The sequence below is a fragment of the Solanum lycopersicum genome, chromosome 2 (assembly GCF_036512215.1).
Source record: "Solanum lycopersicum chromosome 2, SLM_r2.1".
NCBI classification, from domain to species: Eukaryota; Viridiplantae; Streptophyta; class Magnoliopsida; order Solanales; family Solanaceae; genus Solanum; species Solanum lycopersicum.
Genome location: NC_090801.1, coordinates 15437514 through 15459037, shown reverse-complemented (window position 1 = coordinate 15459037; position 21524 = coordinate 15437514). Strand labels below are relative to the sequence as shown.

General features: G+C 34.0%; 1 long non-coding RNA gene across 1 annotated transcript; it reads right to left on the bottom strand.

Moving 5' to 3' along the window:
* Positions 1–11668: 11668 nt before the first annotated feature.
* Positions 11669–19674, bottom strand: LOC112940889 (uncharacterized). The gene is made up of 2 exons (XR_003245105.2): positions 13593–19674; positions 11669–13086 (listed from the first exon to the last, which is right to left on the bottom strand). It is a non-coding gene; the product is annotated as an uncharacterized lncRNA (long non-coding RNA).
* Between the last annotated feature and the right edge of the window lie 1850 nt (positions 19675–21524).

Genomic DNA, 21524 nt, shown 5'->3' with positions numbered 1-21524 from the left:
TGGCATGAAAATGCCTTTTGCGTATTTTTTGGTTCATTATTTTTATTTATCTTTAGATTTCCTTGTCGCTTATTTTTAACCCCTTTTAGTAAAGTTATCTTTCACCTCACCTTCCTCCATATCTAGTCATGTTTGTTAGTACGGAAACACGGAATTCACTAACACTCTCAATCAAGACTTAACAACTTCAAATTAACCCACCAAGTGGGAATAAATAGCATTATGGGCATGTAAATATGCCCAAGATCACTACCCCACACTTAAAAGATTTTTTCGTCCTCGAACAACTTCTAATGACTCCTAGACATGGACGCTACTTAAATCGTGCTTCTATAATCTTTTCTTTATGCTTCCTTATATGACATGCTATTGATTCAATCATGCTAAGACAACTTCCTGCACCTATACTAGTATATTCTATGTACTTACTTGTATCACTTTGCCTCCTACAACAAGTGCCTCTCACGCCAAAGAATAATACGCTTAGTCACAACATTATTTCACATCATCGACAAATTTATCATCAAACCATATCACTCTCCAAAAAAGAAGTCACATGCCTGCATTGAGAGCCATAAGCTTGCCCATTATGTATATCTCTACTACTGATATGTATTATACTCAAAAATCATCCAGGACTTATTAAGGTTGTAATGTTGGCTCAGGGTCACGAGAGATTTATGCATATGAAAATAGTGACTTGTTCTCCCGAATGCACTATGCTTGACTTTGACTTTGTAGATCACATTTTTCTTCTTCACCTTCCTGTTTAACATGTTTTCTCAAATTTAATCTTTCCCTCTTTTGTTTTTTTCGTATCCTAATTTTTTTTTTAATTTTATATTTTTATAGATTAAGAAAATTTTCAAATTACACACATGGCATTATTTTTGCCTTAACCTTTTATTTCCCTTCATGAATACTCCCTCTATTCGTTTGGACATATCTCCTTGTTTTAGTCCCTCAGCCAAACACAATGCATTAAGAATCGGTCTCAATCTTAGGGGCTCAATAAAGGGGATACAACTTATTTTCAAGGTTTCAACAAAAGGGTAGGTTAAAAGCTCAAGGGGTTTAACTAAGGAATGAGATGAGGCTTCATTTCTACAGTAATTTCCAAGGAAGGCTTGCTATCATCTTTTTGAGTACCACACGATCATATTTCGCTTCAATAACAACCTGGAAAGTTATAGACTTAATTAACATAACATTTACTATACAATAATTCACCACTCGTTGTACATGTTGCATTCAGAAAGATCAACTAAGCCCATTATATGTTACACTAGAGGGTCATTTCAACTTAAGTTGCACTTTTCCATAACATAACAAACAGTTTCACTGAATATATCCTTCAACTTAATATCTCGTTTCGTACAAAAAAATTTCATTTTCAACACGACCCACCCTAGACTCATTTCAACCACGTACAGTGACAAAGTAAGAGCGAGTGTCGGGAATCTAGTTAGCATAAAATTCACGAACCAAGCTCAGGTTACAGTCATCTTGTTCCTGAAATATAAACCCCAACAGCAACTCTTTTATCCGCCTCACAATTTGGGGGAACTACCTGAGTATACTTTCCCAATTAACACACATCCGAGAAATAGGATGACTCGGTATGCTTCCTATACCACGTCTTTCCCTCCTTGCCTACTGCTTTCAGCCCATAAATGCGAGTCTACCCTTTGGGAGCAGGATGTGCAAGTGGAACATTCCCACTTCTAGGACTCTTCTTCTAAGACCCTTCAGCAGCTGCGTGTCTTAACCTCTGTGACGAAGACATAGTACCTGGTAAAGAAAACACAATTGAATTCAATTCATGCCTAACTGAGGAACATTCCACCCCACACTTGATAACCAAAAACGTCCAATTTGGATACACATATTATCCCTCATGCTACTATCACACCCCTAACCCATTAAAACATAGCAATGAATGCTCACCAATTTGACAAAAAATTACCGACTTTTATCAACATCGATTACACCTCCTTAAAATGTCACAACCCATGACACATATGCTCAGCGAAATTATTAGATATTCAAAAATTCACCAACCACTTAAAAACATAATTGTTAATTTATAACAACCACACAAGAAAACCAACAATTCCAAATGTCTAGTGATAAGAACCCCAACCCCCCAAATTTTTTCAACCCTATGCTTGTATGAATACTAATTTCTACTCAAGACTTCGAAACCATAACAACCCCATTCGTGAAACAATTCCCCCAAAGTTTTTGTAGACCTAATATGCAGTCTGAACTTAGTAATTTCCAATCAAGTGCGAACAATGAAGGACATACATAGAGAGTTGATCATTCTTACGTTCAAGAAGAATAAAGAACCAATTTGAGGCTTGGGCGATGCAAGAAGATGTATGCTAGTTGGGAAACTAGAGAGAAAAGATGGAGAGAGGCGCGATGGGGAACGAAATTAGGGTATTAGGACCGGTTTTATTTTGTTAAAGGGGGAATTGGGTTGGGTGTATTCTATTTAGAAATGGGTAAAACCTATTTTAATTAATGACGATCAAGATACTCACCTAGACAACGCGCTGCGCGAGTGAAACGAGGTCCACTGTAATTTTAATTCTAATTGACCAAAAAATACTCACATCTCGCGCGACGTGAAGCTTTTACCGGCCAATGTATTTGTGTGACGTAAATCACTTAAACTGTCGAAATCAATTTGGCCCTCTTACTCCGTAATTCGCACTCAACACAAGGTATTCTGCCTCGAATGTCTGCAGATGAGGCTAAATAAGAGACTAGCCTTGTAACGAGGTTCACTATCTGCAATTTCAGCAATGCACTTCGAGACGCGCACCTATCACTTCGTCCACTCCCTCTTCATCCTTTAATACTAAAATCCTGCATACAAACATGTTATTCAAACCTTGATGGGTTGCCTCCCATCCTGCGTTGTAGTTACGGTCAAGGCATGACTCATATTTTTTTTAACCTAAAACAAATAAAACCTAAATAATACAATAAATCATGGGTTTCCTCCCCTGGAGCGCCTAATTTATTATTGTAGCATGACCCATCTTAGAACTCACTATGCATTCAAAGTGATCTCTTCAACCTCACAATCCACATCCTTTCCAACATAGTGTTTGACCCTCTTTCCATTTACAAGGAACGGGGAACTATCATCATTATTTCGTAACTCAACTGCATCCTCTTGAGTCATTAGCACCACCTTAAACTGACCACTCCATTTCGAACAGAGCTTCCCTGAAAATTTCAACCTGGAGTTGAACAACAACACTAGATGGTTTGGCTCAAAAGTGTGTGACATTATGTGTTTGTCATGCCAGTTTTTAGTTTTTTCCTTATACAACTTTTCATTCTCATATGCATGCAGCCTGAACTCCTAGAGCTCATGCAATTGGGTTATTCTGTTCCGGGTAGCAAACTCCGCATCTAGATTTAGCTTCTTTATTGCCCAATATGCCTTATGTTCTAACTCAGCGGGCAAGTAGCATGCTTTTCCAAACACCATTCTGAGTGAGAAGTCCATATCGTTTTGTACACAATTCTATAGCTCCTAAAACATCATCTAGATTATATGAGGAATCCTTTCTTTGAGCATTTACAGTTTTCTACAAGATCTGCTTAATTTCCTTGTTTGATACTTCAACTTTTACACTAGTTTGAGGATGTATGTAGTTGCCACTTTATTCCTTACCCAATACTTAGATAATAAGCTATAAATGGAGTTATTTATAATATGCTTACCTCCATTGCCAATAATCGCCCTAGGAGTGCCAAACTTGGTGAAAATATGTTTCCTTATAAAGTTCACAACCACTTTGGAGTCATTAGTTGGTAATGCTAATGCTTTAACCCACTTGGACACATAAGCTACCGCTAGTAGAATGTATTAATTCCCTGTAGACGATGGAAATGGACCCATGAAATTGATCCTCCATACATCAAATATTTCCACCTCTAGAATGTTACTCAAAGGCATCTCATGCCTTCTTAAAATGTTGCCCATTCATTGGCACTGGTCACATCCTTTTACAAACAATACCGCATCTCTAAATAAGGTAGGACAAAAGAATTCAAATTGTAATACCTTATGTGCAGTTCGTTCGCCCCCATCATTCTGGATATGGTGAAGTGTGACAACTTTATAACACTTTTGGGGCCTTTTCCTCAGCTATACATCTTCTCAGCATTTTATCTGGACCCTGCTTGAAAATATAAGGCTCATCCCATATATAAAATTTAGCATCGTACGTCTAATCTTTACCTCTGATATGGTGATGCCCCAGGTGGGAATAAGCCACTCACCAAATAAATCTCAATTTCAGCATACCAAGGTACCTGTGTAATGTCCAGTGCTAAAAGCTATTCATTAAGGAATTCTTCCGGGATGTTTCCTTCCTCTGCCACATGAGATGAATCTTCTAATTTATTCAGATGGTCAACTATCTGATTCTATGAACCCTTCCTATCTTTAATATCTAAACAAAATTCTTAGAGAAGTAAGACCAATCTGATCAATTGGGGTTTTGCAATCTTCTTATTGAAGAGATATTTGATGACTGCACGGTCAGTTTAGAATATAACCTTTGTTCCCACCAAATATAACATAAATTTGTGAAACGCATACACTAAGGTTATTTCTTACTTACAGTGTAGTTTTCTTGGGTTGCATCTAGTGTCTTACTCGCAAAGTATATGGAGTAAAACACTTTATTTCGTTTTTGTCCCAACACTGCTCGAACTGCAATATCACTCGCTTCACACATCATCAATTCAAAACCAACTCCCAATTTGGTGATACAAGGATAGGGGATTCAATCAACTTTTGTTTCAACAATTCAATGGCCTATAAATAGTTCTTTTCAAGCTTGAATTTTACCTCTTTCTCTAATAGATTGCATATGGGTTTTGCAGTCTTGGAGAAATCTTTAATGAATTTTCTATAAAACCTGCATGGCCCAAAATGCTTCTGACCATTTAGCTGATACTGGAGGTGGTAATTTCTCAATTACTTTAATCTTGGCTTTGTCCACATCTAGCCCATTCTTCGTACCTTGTGACCCAATAGAATCCCTTCTCTTACCAAGAACTGACACTTTTCCTAGTTTATAACTAAATTGGTTTCTTCATATCTTGCTAAGGCTCTATCAAGATTTAACAAGCATCGCCTTAAGGACTCACCAAACATTGAGAAGTCATCCATAAATACTTCCACAAAATCTTCCACTATATCGTGAAAGATTGCCATCATGCATCTCTGAAAAGTAGCTGGAGCATGACATCACCCGAACGGCGTGAGTTTGAAGGCATAGGTACCATAAGGGCATGTAAATGTTTTCTTCTCTTGGTCCTCAAGTGCAATTACAACCTGGTTATACCCTGAGTATCTGTCAAGAAAGCAATAATATTCCTGACCTGCCAATCTGTCCAACATTTTAAATAAAAGGAACCGGATAATGATCTTTTCTGGTGGCTTCATTTAACTTGATGTAATCCATGCATATTCTCCATCCTGTTACTTTTCTTGCGGGGATCAATCCATTTTTGTCATTGGTTATTACAGTCATTCCACCTTTCTTGGGCACACACTGTATTGGACTTACACATTTATTGTCCGATATTGGATGCACTATCCCTGCATCTAACCACTTTATTACATCTTTTCAAACCTCATCCTTCATTAAATGACCTAATCTTCGCTGTTGTTGAGTACTTGCTTTATATCCTTCCTCCATATAGATCTTATGCATACACAAAGATGGACTTATACCTTGGATGTCTGACAGTTGTCATCCAATTGTTGGATTGCGCTTCTTCAAAATCAACAATATTTCTTCCACATGTTCATCTGATAATGCTACAGACAAAATAATAGGTTAAGTATAATTTACACCTAAAATATTTTACCTTAAATGTCCTGTAAAGTCTTTCAATTCCAACTTAGGGGCTTCTTCAATGGAGGTCTTAGGTGGAGGCCCTAATACTTTGTTCAATTATTCCCATCTTCTGCCCAATTCTTCAATCACGGCCAAGTCTAACACCTACACAATTTCCTGTCCCTCAGCATCTCCATAAATATCATCACCCCTCATTACTCGTTCAAGAGGGTCTTTAGCAAAGATGTGTTTACCATCTACCTCCAGATCTATCACAGTGATGGCAGATGCCTTCTCATACACCGGTGGAATATTTAAGGCTATATATACATCAAAAACCTCTACTTAATCGTGAGCTCTCACAGTAAGTTGACCAGCAACTACATCAATCATTGCTTTCCCAGTGGCTAAAAATTGTTTTCCTAAGATGAACGGAACCTCAGGATCTTTCTTACAGTTCAATACCACAAAATCCACTGGAAAAATAAAAGATCCCATTTGAAGTAGTACATCTTCTACAACTCCTTAAGGTCTGGCTACTGATCTAGCAGCTAATTGTAAAATTACGGTGGTTGGCTTAGGGATACCCAACCCCAACTTCTTATACAATGAAGTTGCCATTAAATTAATGCTAGCCCCCAAATAGCACAAACCTCGTGCATGGATACTCTGGACGATGATAATTTGTACCGTAAAGCTACCTAGATCTTTCATCTTCATGGGAAACCTGTTCTGAATCCTAGAGCTACACTCTTCAGTAAGTGCAATTGTCTTGTATTCACACAATCTCTTTTTATTTGCTACAATTTCTTTGACATATTTTGCATACCTGGGTATACCTTGCAAAACATCTACTTAAGGCAAATTAATATGAACTTGTTTTAACGAAGATAGGAACTTACCAAAGTATTCATCCTTCTTTTGTTTCTTGAACTTCTGAGGGGATGGAGGAGGTGGTCTTACTATTGGTTGCACTTTTTCCGCAGGTGCGACTTATTCCTTGTTATGGGGTTCACCTCTGTCGATTCATCATCTCTACATACCACTTTGATAACGTTTTTCATTGGATATAATTCCTCCAATTGTAGTCCAATATGAGTACTCAAAGCAGTGTTCTGTTTAGAATTTGGATTTGTGTCGCTAAGCAACCCTCTTTGTGGACTAGAATTTTGGGCACTAGAAAATTGCCCAAATTGCTTTTCCAAAATTTGGGTAGCTAAATGCTTATTTCTTATATCAGCCTGAGCTTGTGTCACTGATCTCTAGAATGTTCTGAATGTGAACTGTGGTATCCTCATGAGAGAGACAAGTAAATTGCCCTTTAAGTGCAAGATTTGCACCATGCTTTGTTTCAATACAAATCTTACACCAACCTCAAGTTTTTTAATACAAGAAGTAACATAAGTGGGTCGTGGGATTGCCACATCTCTAACTCTTATTTTAGTAGTAGCCATTGTTTCAAGTGTCCAACTCTCATTCGTCAGTTTAGTGAACTGGACTTGATGATTCCCAAAACTGTAGAGGAATTGAATGCTCTACTTGAATCAGTTTCCTATGTATGAATCTTTTAGGATCTGACAGCAGTGAGAACATGTCACAATCGTAGTCCAGTTTTGGAGTATCTAAACACCTACAATAATGAAAAAATAACATCAAGTTACCAACACCTGTAATTAGCTTTTAGAAATAGAAAAATAGTATGACTTTTAATTCTTGCAGTCCACGACGACAAAAATTTACTGCAGTCAAATCGCACACGCAAGTGCAAGTGATCGTACAACAAATATAATGGATCTTGTTAAGGAGTCGGGCATCGTACCCAAAGTAACTACAAACTAGACTCAATTAACTTTTCCGATATCTAACTTAAACATGTTCAATATCTAGATTTTATAAATAATAGTATTAAGATTTATATCTAACTAAAACTGACTAAATTGATTCAATTTCTTAACTTATAAACAATTATTATGAGCGAGATCCATTACTATAGCTTTTATAAAAACTTATGAAGTCGATATCATCTAATAAAGATTTATAGACGTTATCTCATTGCTATACCACAGGGTTAGATGTATGATCATGGTCTCTCTACCTCTAATCGCCTATAACAATTACACTATTAAATACATCGTTGAGCGAGGATAAGATGAGTAAAACTTGAAAATTAAGTTATCTTCCTGTATGATGATCCAAGTAAGGTCTCTAGGTATATCTCTATCCTAGAACTGAATCAACCCTAGATATTTAGAGTCAACCAGACTTCTTACTTTCCATATTCTATCCTCTTATTCCTCCCTCGAGTTTAATTTGGACAATGGATTTATTTCTTTGGTGTCCACTCATGAAACATAACAAGAAAGAAAGTAAGAACGAATCATAGATAACTCTTGATAAACCCTTAAAAAATTATCAAAACTTCATTCATCATGTAGCCACAACCCTAGAGTTAGGGTATTTATGTACTCATGATCCTCAGAACAGTATTCAAAATTGTTGAAATCATTCAAAAGAATTACCAAAAAAGAAGAAACAAAAAGTAACCCTAAAAACATCAAGTTCTCGTTCTTGATGACCCTTGTTCGAAAATTGGAAAAAGAAAAATTGAAAAATTACATTAAGGCCCTATTTATACTAAATTCCAAATCACCAATGTCGATATCTCAGTCGCTCCACGCGGGGCTGGCACGAGGTGCATTACTATGTGATATATTTTCTACTGAGATTCGGCACGTAGTTACACGACGCGGAGACTACATGCAGTCTTCTATTTAGAGAAGTTATTTGAGCCCAAGATATCTCTCCTTTCTGTATTTTGCGAACTGGCACGCAAATGACTTTTCTCATTTTTATTGCTTCAGTTTTCTTTGCTTTATCCTTAGATTTACTTGTTCCTTCATTTTAACGCCTCTTGGTGCAGATATTTTTCACCTCGTCTTCCTGCACATCTAACCATGTTGGTTAGTTTGGAAACACGAAATTTACTAACTAAGACTCTTAATGTAGACTTAACAACATCAAACTAAGCTACCAAGTGGACATAAATAGCATTATGGTAATGTAAATATGTCCAAGATTAGATGCTAAAGTGGTAACTATTGTTGTAAGCAAACTCGATGAGAGGTAGGTGATCATCCAAATTCTCTTTAAAATCAATCACACAAAACCTCAACAAATCTAGTCAGGATTGAGTAGTACTCTTTGCTTTCCCATTTCCTTGAGGATGAAAGGTAGTACTTAAGTTCACCTTTGAACCTAAGACTTTTAGGAATGACTTCCAAAATTATGCACCTCTTTCTGAAATAATGGAGAACGAAACCCCATGAAGTCTAACTACTTCCTGAAGATACAACATAACAAAATATTCTGCCGTATGGGTAGTCTTTATCGCGAAAAATTGGGTTGATTTGGTCATGCAATCTACAATCACCCAAATAAAATCATGTTGTCTACGAGACCTTGGTAAACATATGATGAAATAAATATTAATTATCTCCCACTTCCATTACGGAAGTTCCATATTCTGAGTTAAATCACCGATCCTTTGGTGCTTTACTTTAACTTGTTGGCAATTTGGACACTTAGCAACAACTTCTTCAATGCCATTCTTCATACTATTTCACCAATACACCTCTCTCAAGTCATGATACATCATTATGGAACCCCAATGTATGGAATATCTGGAGCTATGAGCTTCCTCCATGATCCTCTCTTGCAGTAATCCACCATTAGTACACACAATTTACCTTGACATATCAATACGCCATATTCCCCTTGTTCAGAAGGTAATACTTTTTGCTTATGAATAGTTGCCTTCAATTAAAGCAAAATTGGATCTTGTTCTTTCTTCTCTTTCACTTCAGACACTAATGATGATTTAGCCCTATTCATCACCAATGATCCTCCTTATGTGGAATCCATTATTAGGACTCCTATGTGTGCAACTATATGCACATTTTTTGCTACTCAACATGGGCGGTTCTACCCCTTGATAACCTTCTCAAGGCATCAACAACAACATTGGCCTCACCTAGGTGGTACAGAATACTCATGTCATTATCCTTGAGTAGTTATAATCACCTCACTTGTCTGAGATTAGGCTCTTTTTTAGTAAACACGTATTGAAGGCTCTTGTGATCAGTGTATACATTAACATGAATACCATACAAATAATGTCGCATATCTTCAAACCAAATACTACAACAGCCATTTCTATGTCATGAGTAGGGTAATTCTTCTCATGTACTTTTAATTTTCTGGAGGTATAAGATCCAACTTTGTCATTCTACATTAAGACACAACCCAAACCAACCTTAGATTCATCATAAAACACCACAAAACCTTGAGTACCTTTTGGTAAGGTCAAAACTAGGTCGTAGTCATCATCTTTTTCAAAACCTGAAAGATTATCTCACAAGCTTCTTACCATGGAAACTTAAATATTTTCGGAGTCAACTTGTTCAAAGGAGATGAAATGGATGAGAAACCCTCTACGAACCTTCTATAGTAGCCAAGCATACCCAAGAAACTCCTAATATCAATTGGAGATGTGGGTTCAGGCCAATTCTTCAATACCTATATCTTTTGGGTATCAACTCTACTTCCATTAACAGAAACTATGTGGCCTAATAACGCCACAAACTCAAGAAAAAACTCACATTCATAGAACTTTCCATATAACCTCATATCTTACAAAGTTTGAAGAACTGTTCTGAGATGGCTAGCATGATTGCATCATTCCTTGAATAGATTAGTTAGTCATCAATGAATATGATAAAAACATATCTAAATACGTTTGAATAATCTATTCATAAGGTTCATGAATGTTGCAGGGCATTGGTCAAACCAAAGGACATAACCAAAAACTTATAATGACCATAATGGTTCTTAAATGATATATTTCGAATATCACATTCCCTCACTCTTAACTGATGGTAGCCTTATTTGAGGTCTATCTTAGAGAAACAGGAGGCACCCTGAAGTTGATAAAAGATCATCAATCCTTAGAAGTGGATAATTATTCTTGATGGTAACCTTATTCAACTAACGATAATCTATAGACATCCTAAGGGAACCATCTTTCTTTCTCATAAATAAGACCGGAGTGCCTCAAGGTGAGACAATTGGTCAATAAAACCTTTCTCTAAGAGGTCTTTCAACTACTCTTTTAACTCTGCTGGTGTCATCCTCTATGGAGGACTAGATATAAGATGAGTATCTAGAAGAATATGTATACTGAAGTTTTATCATAATCCTTGAGTAGTTCTAACCACCTCATTTTGACATTTAGCTCCTTTTGAGTAAACACATATTGAAGTCTCTTGTGATAAGTGAATACATCAACATAAAAACCATACAAATAATAACGCCATATCTTTAAACCAAATAGTATAGGAGCCAACTCTAAGTCATGGGGTAGGTAAATCTTCTCCGGAACTTTCAACTTTCTGGAGGCATAAGCTTTAACTTTGCTATTTTCCATTAATACACAACCAAAACCAACTCTAGATGCATAAGAATACACAAGAAAACCTTGAGTACCTTCTGTTAAGGTCAAAACTGGGGCAGTAGTCAATCTCTTTTTCAATTCAAGAAAGCTTTTCTCAAAAGCTTCAGATCATTGAAAATTCACTATTTTATGAGTTAACTTGGTCAATGGAGATGAAATGGATGAGAAACCCTCTACGAACCTTCTATAGTAGCTAGCCAAATCAAAGAAACTCCTTATATCTGTTAGAAATGTAATATCCATCCAAACCTAAGAAACACCTAATATTGGTTAAATATGGGCCTATACCAATTTTGCATTGCCTTTCTCTTTTGGGTATTAACTCTAATTCCATCACCGAATACGATGTGGCCCAAGAACTTCACAAACTTGAGCCAAAACTCACATTTAGAGAACTTAGCGTATAACCCCTTATCTTTCAAAGTTGAAGAGTTGTTTTGAGATGGATAGAATGAGCTTCCGCATTCTTCGAATAGATTAGTATGTCATCAATGAATATGATAACAAATTTATCTAAATAAGGTTTGAATACTCTATTTATAAGGTCCATTAATGTCGAAGGAGCATTAATCCAACCAAAGGTCATATCCAGAAACTCATAATGAACATAACGGGTATTGAATGTTGTCTTTGGAATATCACATTCCCTCAATCTTAACTGATGGTAGACTGATCTAGGTCTATAATAGAGAAACATAAGGCACCCCGAATTTGATCAAAAAGATCATCAATCCTTCGAAGAGGATACTTATTCATGATGGTAACATTGTTAAACTTACAGTAGTCTATACACATACTAAGGGAACCATCCTTCTTTCTCACAAATAAGACTAGAGAGACCGAAAATGAGACACTCGGTCGAATAAAACCTTTCTCTAGGGGTCTTTCAACTACTCTTTAAACTCTGTTGCTACAATACTATATGATGGAATAGATATAGGATGAAAATCTGGAAGAATATTTATATCGAAGTCTACCTGTCTCAGAAGTGACTTGGGTAGATAATCTGAAAAAGATTTCTGGAAACTCTTTTACTACTGAAACTAACTTAATAGGATGTATCTTAACACTTGAGTCATTTAGTCGAACTAAGTGACAATCTCATCCCTTAGAAACTAACTTCTCTCCTTAAGTATGAAATAAAATGACCCTTAGTCATTACTTAACTCTTTTCCACTCTAAGACTGGCTCATTTGGAAGATGAAACTTGACAACTCGAGTCCTACAATCAATTGCGGCATAACAGGCATGAAGTCAGTCCATACCAAGAATGATATTGAAATCTAACATGTCTAACTAGACAAAATCAATCATGGAATATTGTGTTTGACGAAAACATGGCTATCACAAAAGACTCCCTTTGATATAATAGATTGACCAACATGTGTAGAAACTCTTAAGGGTTCACAAAGTTTCTCCAGGAGAATATTTTAATTCATCGCAACATACAGAGTTACAGACCATAAAATTTCTCTTAAATCTTGAAAAGCATATACATTAAAGTAAAAGACTTGGATCATACTAGTGACAACATCTGGAGAATCCTCTTGCTCTTGGAGACAGGTTATAACATAAAGGCGATTTATTCCTCTACCAGTATCGGGTGTGGCCCCTCTAGGTGCATCCCTGTCTTGTGGAGAAAATGAAGAAGAATAGGCTCTATTTCCCTATTACAATTTCCATGCTTATTATTCGTAACTGTCCAAATATGGCAGAATATTAAGTAAATCCCCCAAACTCGCTAAAAAATAAAAAACACACACATAAACAATACAAAAAACACCCCAAAAGTTTTATGGCTTGAACCAATGATCTTAGAATAAAAAGACGAATAACAGAATAAAACTTTACTTCTTTTCGTAAATCCCATAAATGGCCTAATATTGCATAGATGCCCCTAAAATAGCCGAAATTTCAATAAATAAACGTAAAAAATATAAAAACGCCCCAAAAAAATTAGACAAGCATCAATGACTTTAGAATATCTTGATGAATATCAGGACGAAACTTTACTTCTTTTTGTAACTGGCTGAATATTATATCAATGCCTAAAATGGCCGAATAATAAAAAACACACATTGACAATACAAAAAAAAAGTCTCACAAAAATTTCAACTTGCACCTACGTCTTTAGAATATCGTTTTCATATAACTGAAAAAAACATACATCTGTTGGTAAGTGCTTGAAAATGACCGAATATTACCTAAATGCCTCAATATGATCGAAAAATAAAGAAACACACATAAACGTTACAAAAACACCTCGCTAGATTCTTGACTTGCACGAATAACCTTAGAATATTGTGACGAACAACAGAAAGTTTTTTACTTCTTTTTATAACTCCTCAAAAATGGACGAATATTATGTAAACGCCCTAAAATAGCCAAAAAATTAAGAAACAAACATAAACCATAAAAATACCTCAAAAAACTACGCCTTGCACGGATGACCTTACAATATCATGATGAATAATAGAAAAAAACTTCTTTTTGTAACTGCCAGAAAGTAGCCGAATATATCAAGAAATACACATACATAATGTATAAAACGCCTCAAAAAAATTCAACTTGCACCAATAACCTTATAATATCGTGACAATAACATGGAAAAACATTACTTCTTTTTGTAACCGCCCAAAGCTAGATATTACGTGAATGCCCAGAATAGCCAAAAAATAATGGAACACACACAAACAGTACAAGAAAAGACTCAAAAAAGATTTGAATTTCACCAATGATCTTAAAATATCATGACGAATAACATAACAAAACTTCACTTCTTTTTGTAACTATTAGAAAATGTCTAAATATTACGTAAATGCGTCAAAATGGATGAAAAATCAAGAAATGGAGATAAAATGTACAAAATTGCCTCAATTTTTTATTGACTTGCACCGAAAGCTTAGATATTATGAAAAATACTGGAACAAAACTTTACTTCTTTTCGTAACTACTCAAAAATTGTCGATTATTACGTAAATTCATCAAAAATGGCAAACTATACAAAAAATGCCTCAAATTTTTTTGACTTGCACCAATCAAGTTAGAATATTGTGACAAAATAACATGAAACAACTTAACTTATTTTCGTAACTCCTTGAAAATGGCCGAAATCATGTAAATGCTCCAAAATGCCCAAAAATCTAGAAACATACACAAAAATACAAAAAATCCCTAAATTTTTTTATTTGAACCAATAACCTAAGAATACCATGATGGATAACATAACAAAACTTTACTGCTTTTGTAACTATCTAAAAACGACCAAGTATTATGCAAATGCCCCAAAATGACCAAAAAATAAAAAAACACACATAAACAATTAAAAAGACACCATAATAAAATTATGACTTGACCCATGAACCTAGAATATTGTGACGAATAACAGAACAAAACTTTCCTTCTTTTCTTAACTGTCCAAAAATAACCGAATATTACATAAACGCTAAAAAATGCAAGAAAAAAAAATCAATAACCACATCTAAATAGTATAAATAACCTTTAAAATTCTTACATGTATCGATGACCTTAGAATAATGTGACGAGTGATAGAACAAAACTTCACTTCGTATCGTTACTGCCTGAAAATGGCCGAATATTATGTCAGTACCCCAAAAATGACAGAAAAATAGAGAAACACACATAAATAATACATAAAAACACCTCAAAAAACTTTCAACCAACTAATGCCCTTAGAATATCGTCACGAATGACAAAACAAAACTTTACTTATTTTCATAACTGCCCAAAAAATGGCCGAATATTACATAAACGCCCCTAAGTACTCGAAAAATCAAGAAACACACATAACAATTAAAAATCGCATCAATTTTCTTTTACTAGCACCAATTACCTTAGAATATTGTGACGATAAAAGAACAAAACGTACCTTCTTTTCTAAACAACTCGAAAAATGACTGAATATTGCGTAAATGTTCTAAAGAGGCTAAGAGTCAAGAAACACACATAAAGAATACACAAAACTCCTCAAAATTTTTGAGTTTCACCATTAACCTTAGAATATCATGAGGAAAAACAGATATTCTAAGTCACTTTCTTTTTGTAACTGCTCGAAAATGGCTAAACATTACGTAAATATCTTAAAATAGCAAAAAATAAAGAAACACACATAAATTGTACAAAAAGCTCCTCAATTTTTTTTTCACTTCAACCGATGACCTAACAATATCGTTACAAATAACAGCATAAAATTTTACTTCTTTCAGTAACATCTCAAAAACGATCGAATATTTTGTACATGCCCTAAAAAGACCGAAAAATCAAGAAACACACACAAATAATTTAAAAAAATCTCAAAAAATTTCAACTTGCACCCAGTACCCTAATTATCGCTACCAATAACAGAAAAAACTTACATTATTTCGTAATTGCATTAAAATGGCATATTATGTAAATGCCCAATATGGACGAAAAAATCAAGAAACACACATAAAAGTACAAAAAGCCACCTCAAAAAAAATTTTGACTGCACAAATTACCTTAGAATATTGTGACAAATAATAAAAAAAACTATAATTCTTTTTATAACTGCCCGAAAAATGGCCGAATATTACGTAAATACCCTAAAATGGCCAAAAAATCAAAAGACAAACATAAAGCTTAAAAAATGCGTCAAATAAATTATGTCTTGCACGAATGACTTTAGAATATCATAATGAATAACTAAAGAGAAGTTTACTTCTTTTTCATTACTACCCGAAAATGGCTGAATATTACGTAAATACCCCTAAATGGCAAAAAAATCAAGTAAAACATATGAATAGTACGTAAATTCCTCAAAAGTTTTTGACTTGCACCAATAACCTTAGAATATCGTGACAAACAACAGAGCAAAACTTTACTTCTTTTTGAAACTGTCCGAAAATGGTCGAATATTATGTATATGGCCCAAATGACAAAAAATAAAGAAATACACATAAATAGTATAACAAAAGCCTCAAAAAAAATTTGAGTTTCATCAATGATCTTAGAATATCATGACGAGTAATAGAATACAACTTCACTTATTTTAGTAACTACGCGAAAATGTGTAATGTTACATAAATGCCTAAAAATAAACAAAAAATCAAGAAACAGACGTAAGCAAGAAAAAACATGCCTCAATTTTTTTTTTTACTTGCACCAATGACCTTAAAATATCATGAAAAACACTAGAATAGAACTTTACATTTTTCCTTAACTGCCTGAAAATTGACTAATATTACCTAAATTCCTCAAAATGGCTGAAAATTAAAAAACACACAAACTATTAAAAAAATGCCTCAAAATTTTTTTGACTTACATCAATGAACTTAAAATATTGTGACGAGTAACAGAACAAAAACGAACTTCTTTTCGTAACTCCTGGACAATGGCCAATTAATGAGTAAATGCCCCCAAATGATCGAAAAATTTAGAAAAACACAAAAAATACAAAAACGCCGCAATTTTTTTTTAACTTGAACCAATAAAGTAAAAATTCCACGACGAATAACAAAACAAAACTTTAATACTTTTTGTAACTTCCCGAAAATGACCAAATGTTATGTATACGCACCAAAATGGCCGAAAAATAAAAAAAAACACACATAAACAATATAAAAGACCCCTTAATTTTTTTTACTTACACCAATAACTTTCGAATATCATTACAAATAACATACCAAAACTTTACTGCTATTCATAACTGCCTGAAAATGACCAAATATTACGTAAATGCGTAAAAATTCTAGAAAAAATCAAGACACATCTAAATAGTATAAAAAAACCTTAAACTTTTTTTGACTTGCACCGGTGACCTTAGAATATTGTGACAAATATCAGAATAAAACTTCACTCCATATCTTTATTGCCCAAAATGGTCGAATATTACGTAAATACCCCAAAATGACCAAAGAATAAAAAAACACATAAAACAATAAAAAAGTACATCTGAAAAAATTCGACTAGCACTAATGACAAAAGAATATCGTCACGAATAATAGAACAACGCGTTACTTCTTTTTTTAACTGCCCTAAAATTGTTGAATATACGTAGATGCCCAAATAGCCGAAAAATCAAGAAACACACATAACCAGTACGAAAAAATATGTCAAAATTTTTTTATTAGCACCAATGAGCTTAGAATATCGAGACGAATAATAGAACAAAACATACATTATTTTCAAAAATGACCAAATATTACATAAATAACCTGAAATGGCTAAGGAGTCGAGAAACAAAACATAAACAACAAAAAATTTCTTAATAAATTTTGACTTCAACCAATGACCTTAAAATATAATTACGAATAATAGAACAAAACTTCACTTCTATTCGTAATTGCCCAAAAATGGCTGAATATTTCATAAATGCCCTAAAATACCTAAGAATAAAGAAACACATATAAATTGTACAAAAATGTCTCAATTTTTTCTTTACTTTCACTGATGACTTTAGAATATTGTGGAGAATAATTAAATAAAATTTTCCTTCTTTTCGTATCATCCCAAAAATGGCCAAATATTTCATAAATGCCCCCAAAATGGCCGGAAAATCAAGAAACACACATTAACAATAAAAAAACCATCTCAAAATTTTTTTGACGTACATCTAGAAACGTAGAATATCATGACGAATAACACAAAAGAACTTTACATCTTTTTGAAACAACCTTAAAAATGTCGAATAATATATAAATGCCCAATATGAACGAATAATAAATAAACACACATAAAAGGTACAAAAACACCTCAATTTTTTTTGACTTGCACCAATGACATTAAAATATCGTGACAAATAACAGAACAAAATTTTACTTCTTTCGTAACAGCCCAAATATTCCCTAAATGAGCAAAATGACTGAAAAACCAAGAAACAAGCATAAACAATAGAAAAAATTCCTCAAATTTTTTTGACTTGCTCTATGAGCTTAGAATATCGTGACGAATAACAGAAAGAAACTTCACTTCTTTTCGTAATTTCCTGAAATGATCAAATATCACGTAAATGCCATAAAATGCCAAAACATAAAGAAACAAACATAATCAATACAAAAAGCTCCTCAAAAACGTTTTGAATTGCACCAATGAGCTTAGAATATTGTGACGAATAATAGATTAAAAATTTTATTCTTTTTCTTAACTGCCTGAAAAATGACTGGATATTACGTAAATTCCCCTACATGACTGAAAAATGTAGAAATACACATACAAGATCCAAAAATGCGGTAATTTTTTATACTTGCACAAATGACCTTAGAATATCCTAACAAATAAAACAACAATAACTTACTTCATTTCGTAACTACCAAAAACTGCCCGACTATTACGTAAAAACTCCAAAATGATCAAAAAATCAAGAAACAGACATCCACAATATAAAAAATGTCTTAGAATTTTTTAGACATCCACCAATGACCTTAGAATATTGTGATGAATAATAAAACAAACTTAATTCTTTTCGTAATCGCCTGAAACTAGTCGAATATCCTGTAAATGTCCTAAAATGGTTGAAAAGTAAAGAAACACACATAAAAAGTACAAAAACAACTCAAATTTTTATTTGACTTACACCAATGATCTTAGAATATAATGAGGAATAAAACAACAAAACATTCGACTTTTTATAATAGCTTGTAAATAGATGAATATTACGTAAATCCTCTAAAATGGCCAAAAAATAAGAAATACACATAAACAGTACAAAAAACCTTAAACATTTCAACTTGAAGAAATGACATTAGAATATCGTTATGAATAAAAGAACAAAATATTACTTCGATTCGTAACTATATGAAAATGACCGAATATTACGTTAAATGCCCCAAAATAGATGAAAAAAATTAAAAGCACACATAAACAATATAAAAAAACTTCAACAATATTTTGAGTTAAACCGATGACCTTAAAATATCATAAAGAATAAGAGATCAAAAGTTCACTTCTTTTCGTACCTACCCAAAAATGGCTGAAAACCAAGAACCACACATAAATACTAAAAATACCCTCAAAACAATTTCTCCTTGCACCAATTACCATAGAATATCGTGACGAATAACAGATCAAAACTTTACATCTTTTTCGTTATTGCCCGGAAATGGCTATTATTATATAAATGCCCTTAAATGCCGAAAAATCAAGAAATATACTAAAACCATACAAAAAACACCTCTAAAAAATTCTACTTTCTCCAATGACCATAAAACTGTAACACCTTGTAACTACTAATATCCAAGAATAAGATTAGAAACCAAAAATAATCAATATTGGAAGAATAGGAAATTTTGGACAATTTCCTAAGTTAAGAAAGTGAGTTTTGGTCATTTTAAAATGACCATAACTTCTATCTCATTATGATTTAGAGACAGTTCTTTATATGGTTGGAAAGCCCTTGGAGAGGTCTTTCTAACAACTCAAAGTTTGCGCAGTTGCAATATCGTATGACGGAGATAATCCTATTAGAAGTTGGGATGTTCGGTTGAGGAAGGTCCCAATCCGGATTTTAGTAAAGGAAAACTTGACATTTCACCCAATTATTTCCATTTTTTTAAAAAAAATTAGACTTAATTTCGTTTTAGAAAACCAAATCACGCTTAGGCCTTGGCAGAAAAGAGAAGAGAAGGAGATAAGGAGAGAAAATCTAGAATCCATCAAGAACACTAAGGTTTCGCAGGTGGAATTCGTCGGAGGTGTTCCCATTGACGTATAAGAGATCTTTTTGTGTTGGGTTAGTTCACCCACACATCAATTTGTTTAATTCAGAGAAGTTTAAATGGATTTAATGATATGAACATTGAAATACTTAATGAACAATGGTTAAATACTTGTTGGATGATTTGTAGTATGATTTAGTAGATTGGATTCGTGTTTCCAGGTTGCTTTATGGGTCTTGAGGTTATTATTTATCCTAAGTTATTGAGTAATGATCCATGGGAGTTTAGAAGGTTTAGGGTTTAAAAACAGAGAAGAAAAGATGAAGACCCTGACTGACAAACCCTGGTGTGCCACGCCTGCCAATGCCCTTCAGGGCAGGCTCTGTCTCACAAGGTCTTGTGTGTCGCGCAATCCAGAGCCTCTCAGGACAACCTCTCTCTATCAATCTTTCTCTCCTGCGCCCCTCTGAGCGTCAGGGTTGCCTGGAGACACTATTTTTGCCACTATCTCTTCGTACCAATTCCTACGTGATGTACCTACAATTATTGATTGATTCTAATGATCTAAGTTACATCTAAACATCATGAAATCATCCATAAAAATGAATCACGAAACTTTAATCCATAATTCAATTTAAGTAAAGTTAGGATTAAATTAAAGGAAGTTAAGAAGTCAAGTCTAAAGCTATGAAGTAAGTTAAAGTAAAGTATCTAAGAGCCTTATTTAAATGTTTTAACTTCATTTTAAGGCTAAACCTTGGAGTTAAATAAAGAGTAAAAGTTGAAAAAGAAGTACAAGGGAACTATAAATTCCCTAAACAGTTGATTAAGATCAAAAGTATCAAGTCAAGGAAAGAGTAAAGAGTTGTGTCCATTTCGCATAAGATATAAGGGAACTAAGTGTTCCTTAGAAAGTTTATAAATGTTTTTTTCATGTAAGTTAAGAGGAAACTAAGATTTCCCAAAACATTTTTGAACAAGAAAAGGGAACATTGATTCCATGAGAGCTTTTAAAGCTAAGTGTTGAGCAATTATCTTAACCCAAAGAAAGCAAATTATTTTAAAAGCATGAGCTAAAGTATATTGTGGGAGTAGTATTGAGCATCGATATAGGGATAAGAGTTCATATTAACTGAAGTCCCCATGTAAAAAATGTATCCATCATGGGTGTTAATGGGTCATACTTTTTGAATGATCACGTAAGTTAAGCTAGTGGGTCTACTAAGTTAAGTAAGCACCAGTACTGATGGCAAGGTATAGGATGGTCCTTGGCAGCGTGAGCTAAAACTTTGTATCATTACTTAGGCTCACAGTGATGGTTTTCGGTTTGAGAATCTCCCACAGAATTTATACTACTTTAAATAAGTAAAGTTAAGTTTGTTATTGTTATATTTTAATGAACTAAGATATTTTTCAATTGCTTTAAAGTTTTATTTTTATTTATAACCCTTTTGTTTATTCCTTATATATATTGAGTTGACTCCCCACGAGTTGAGCAGAGCC